The sequence below is a fragment of the Tamandua tetradactyla genome, chromosome 17 (genome assembly GCF_023851605.1).
Source record: "Tamandua tetradactyla isolate mTamTet1 chromosome 17, mTamTet1.pri, whole genome shotgun sequence".
In the NCBI taxonomy this organism is placed as follows: domain Eukaryota; kingdom Metazoa; phylum Chordata; class Mammalia; order Pilosa; family Myrmecophagidae; genus Tamandua; species Tamandua tetradactyla.
The window spans coordinates 64,193,212-64,198,196 of NC_135343.1; the positions used below are offsets into that span (position 1 = coordinate 64,193,212).

The 4,985-nt window shown below is 37.4% G+C and overlaps 1 pseudogene across 1 annotated transcript; it reads right to left on the reverse strand.

Annotated features, from left to right (window-relative positions):
• Positions 1-3,844: 3,844 nt before the first annotated feature.
• Positions 3,845-4,499, reverse strand: LOC143661190 (immunoglobulin kappa variable 3-15 pseudogene; annotated as a pseudogene). The gene is made up of 2 exons (XR_013164433.1): positions 4,421-4,499; positions 3,845-4,242 (listed from the first exon to the last, which is right to left on the reverse strand). The product of XR_013164433.1 is annotated as an immunoglobulin kappa variable 3-15 pseudogene (transcript).
• Between the last annotated feature and the right edge of the window lie 486 nt (positions 4,500-4,985).

A 4,985-nucleotide genomic window follows, 5' to 3' on the forward strand; every position in this document is an offset into this window, starting at 1 on the left:
AGCAGAAGAATGGAAAATGACATCTATATATTTATAAAATTACAGCATTAACAAAAAATAATAAAACTGTATATGGTAGTTATAATAATATCCAAAATGCGTATGCTTTAAAGCAAAAAGTGTTACTGGGTAAAACAGTTCCTGACGACACCTGTTTCCACTCACCCTGAAGATATAAAATACTGAATTTTACCCATCTAATAACCAAACTTCAAAATATAGAGAGCAAAAAATGAGCAATTATAAAGAGAAAAAGCAAATATGTACAATGGTAAAGGTGGTATAATTGATCCCTAGATTCAGCTTTATTAAACAATCAGGAAAATTTGATATATATTTATATATCAGCAGAAAAAAAATGAAAACATTAACAGATTTACACATTCACTTCAAGCCACACATGGAACCACATTTAAAAAACTGTGGTTGCTCTCTCATAGGTAGGGAGAGCAAACACATGAGCACTTTTCAGAGCACCAAAAACTCTCAAAACAAATTTTCTGACTTTAAGGCAATTAAGGTAGAGATCAATAATAAAACATGGTTTTACAATATCTGTATATCTTTAAAATAGTCATTTCTTTTCTATGTTCCAATTCTGAGAAGCACAAGTAAGCTCCTACCAGACAGAATGTTCCACAGATAACAATAAACTCATCACAAAATTCAAAATACTAGAAGTACTGGGTCCTGAACAAAAAATGATAGATTCTGGAAGAGAGACAACAGATGGGAAAATGGAAGTTTAATATTGAGAATTATTAAACTATTATAGGGGATTTAACTATGAGGTGTAAGAAATCTCCACATGGCACCCTAGGCTGAGGATGCATCCTTGAGAGAAGCACAGAGATGTGGGAGTCCCTCCCCAAGATGGGCTTTCAAACCTATTTGGAGAAGGTGTAGCTTCAATCCCATGAATGTCAGGGAAGTTCTCAGGATTGCACAGGCCAGAGCTGTCTGCAGTCTCTGGGCAACAGGAAGGAACCCTCCAGGCATGGGTGGGGCTCAGGAGAACCACAGGTAGGGGCAGAGTGCAGGTAGGCAGAACGAGTGGGGACACAGGTTCAGGCAACAGGCCTGGAGCCCACAGCAGTCTCATAAAGGGACTCTCAAAGCCATAGAATGTATTGTATATAAATAAAACTGTTTTGAAAAAGAGCTGATTTGATATATTATCATGGATTTACAGGGTCAAATTCAATTCAGCAATGAAAGTGAATAAATTGCTGATGCATACAATAAATAGATGTTTTATATATTTTGAATGAAATTTGCTAGCAACAGAATAATATCTGCAGGATGATTCCATTTATATAAAGTCCCATAACAAGCAAAACTATATGGTTTTACTGTATATACCTAGAATTTAAAAATTTGAATCAAGGAAGTGATTTCTATGGGATTTAGAAAAACCTAGAAAGGAGGGATATGGCTGATAAGGGAGGAGAGGATTTGTGTAGGATGTGGAGCAGAAATGTGGTAGGTCATGGTGAGATCTTGGTGACAACTAGTTTGTTGTTAATCAAAAACATAGATGTGCATGTACTTTATGCAATGTTCACTGTCATATTTTATAATAAAATTTTAAATATTAAGTACATATTTATCACACACATAACTGTACATATTTATTGTTACATTTGAAAAATAATATCCTCAAAGTACCCACACTGCATTAACAGAATATCTGATCAATTAATACTTGTTGAATAGTTAATAAATAAAAAATAACTGTATAGGGGAAAGCTTTAATTCTATTAATATTCATGTCATTTGACAGAACAGTTTTATCTTGTTCTAATTTATTTATGCTTACAGTTCAAAGTTTTCTTTTGAAGTTTAACATCTTGAATGTTCTATGGAATTTCTAATTCAGTATCTCTGAATTTGCTCATGATTTTTACACCTCCACACAAGCCAACCCCACCCAATCACCCCCCAAAGGAAGGAGCAGCACACATCCTGTTGTCTAAGCCAGAATCAGTGGAGTCATCCTTGACACCACTCTTCACCTCAGCACTCACATCCACCTCCTGTCAATTTTACAACTGTATATTCCCCAACACATCCACTTCTTCCTAACTCCATTGCCATGGTTTTAGATCAAGTCACCAACATCTCTCTCTTGGATTCCTGAAAAAGCTTCCTAACTGGGCTTCTTACATCTTTTGTTTATTCTTTTTTTTTTTTAAGTTAACACCACTTACACTAAGGTGATCTTTCAAAAGCATATTTGGCCATGCCATCTGTCTGCTTAAAAAGCTACCAAATCTTTCCACTGCGTTAAGGTAAGTACACATACACTAGCATAGGTACACACAGTTGACCTCATACATACACATTCTACAAAAAATCTGTATTTTCTGACATTCTTTACTCATATCTGTTACCACTTAAACTTAAACTCTGAGACACATGCTTAAGCCATTAATTGGTTTTTACCATTATTATAAAGCAAATACCTAGAAGTATACTTAGCATATAATAGATTCTTAATTAACGTTTATTTAACAAATGCTAAGGAAAAGGGGAATCAATATAGAAAAGCAAATTCATTCACAAATGTAACAGTAAACAATAATAATCAATTGTTTAATGCAACTATATAAACATTGTAGTTTTAATGGAACTGAAATAAATGCCCTGGGGAAAGAACCTGATGGACATCTAGTTCTGTTAAATAGGAAAACAGTGTTTCAGTGTTGACAAAGACTGTTTTCCATGTCTTGACCAGTGTGCCAACCTCACTCCTCCATGCCTTTTTCTCACTGCCTCCCTCTTCCTTGTCGCCTTGAAACCAGGTGTGGGGAAAAAATGAAATGCAGGGGAATAAGGGGGAAACAATGATACATTCAACCCTAACTATTCTAAATACCAATGTTCTGGGAAGCGCTACTCATGTTTCCCCTCTGAGATACTTCTAATGTGGCCCAGTCAACTCAAAGCTGAACTGATGGGCAAAACCAGACATGTGAAGGACAAGACAGATGTTTGTGCCTTTCTAGGCCTGGGAGGTTCAACAGGGCCTGGCAGCTAACTTGGCACATAAGGGCACATGCAGCCAAGATGAGTCAAGTCTGCCCAAGTCAACAGAACTTACCAATAAACAAAACCACCTTGAAATGCTTTTCCTTTAAGCACTGATATTTGGGGTGGTTTTCATTGTGACAATTGGTATACATCATCCTTTTTAAAATAGCTAGTCACTTTTACTACAGGAAAACATTTCTTCTCACCTTCATTTTTCTTCATAGCAAAATGACATAGTAAATATTATACTTATGTGTGAGATTATTTTCTTTCTCAACGACTAGAATAAAAGGAGTGATCTTTACATCGGACTCATAGTAAGCAATCAATACATTTTTTTAAAGCCTTAGATTCATTAATATCAACTTTAACAAGGTGTGGTTATTTAGATGTGTTCACTTCACATGACTCTGGCTTTCTCAGATAGTTCCTGAAACTGAATGTCCTAAACCAGTGTGTTTCAAAGAGGTGTGCAGAAATACTAGTAGGTTGCTTGGTGTTTTACTGTTTATACAGCTGAAATAAGCATGTTAATGCAATATTTTCCAAAATATTCCACTTACAGCACATATAAAAGCCATGATTTTAGTCAATCATAGATCATGGGAAAAGAGTGACAAAATTAAAGAAGTACAGAACTGTCTTTGAAGGAATGAGTATAAGTGAAGGAGAAGTAATGAAGGAAATGGGTAGTTAGCAAGGAGTTAGAGTATAATTACCTCAGTAACAAGGACAGGGAGGGCTTGAAGGAAAGGCAGAGTTCATTGAAGGAAACAGTGAGTCAGGATGACTAATGACCAAGCAGAAAGTTTTAATATGAAGAGGCAGGAGGAGAGGGAGCAGCTGCTGCTGCAGGAATCACTGCCCCACAGCTGGGAGAGGAGGTTTGTGTTCGAGGCTGAAGCACTGTGGGTGGGCGGTTGTTACCTTGCTGACAGTAATAAGTGGCCACATCTTCAGCCTGGGCTCCGCTGATGCTGAGAGAGAAATCTGTCCCAGACCCACTGCCACTGAATCGGTCGGGGACCCCAGATGCCCGGGTGGATGCAAAGTAGATGAGCAGTTTGGGAACCTGTCCAGGTTTCTGCTGGTACCAGGCTAAGTAGTTGCTAACACTCTGGCTGGCCTTGCAGTTCATGGTGACAGTCTCCCCTGGAGTCGCAGCCACAGAAGCTGGAGACTGGGTCATAACAATGTCCCCACTGGCACCTGCAGTCAAAACAGAACAAGATCACACAATAAATCACAGGTACATAAAATATATATCCACATGTAGGTTTCCTCATTTATCATATATAAACAGTTCAGTTTATATGGAATAGTCTGTACACTCTGCATGTGAAAACTGTCAAACTTTACAAAGAAATCTGTTTTCTGAAGCTCTCACCTGAGACCCAGAGCCCCAGAAGGATGAGGAGTTGGGACTGTGGAAGCATCTTGCTCACCGTCTGGTGTACTCAGGCCCCATAACCAGGGAGTCCCCATTAATAGAGTCTGAGCAGCAGCTGAGTCCCCAGGAGTCTATGCAAATCAGCACAGGGAATAAAGGGAAATGCACTGTGCAGTGAGCTACGAAGACAGATAACAGAAGGAAGGGGATAAAATTGCATTACCACAGGAAATGTGAATGTAGTCCTGCAAATGTCCCAGAAATCAACAGAAAACTATAGTTTTCAACTAACTTTAGAAAACTGCCATATTTAAAATATTTTATTATCAACCATATGCTTCAAACTACCTGTCATCATCTTGTATACTTAATATTGTAATTGAATATATGTGTCAGTGAGTATAAAATTTCTGAACTTAATTGACCTTTAAAAATATGGTGCCAGAAACTGTGTGGAATATATTCATATAATTGGACAGAGTGACAATATAGTACACAAACTATGTGTCTATTCTGAATTTTAAATATGTATTTGAAGTTCCTTTTTGACAGCTCAAATTCA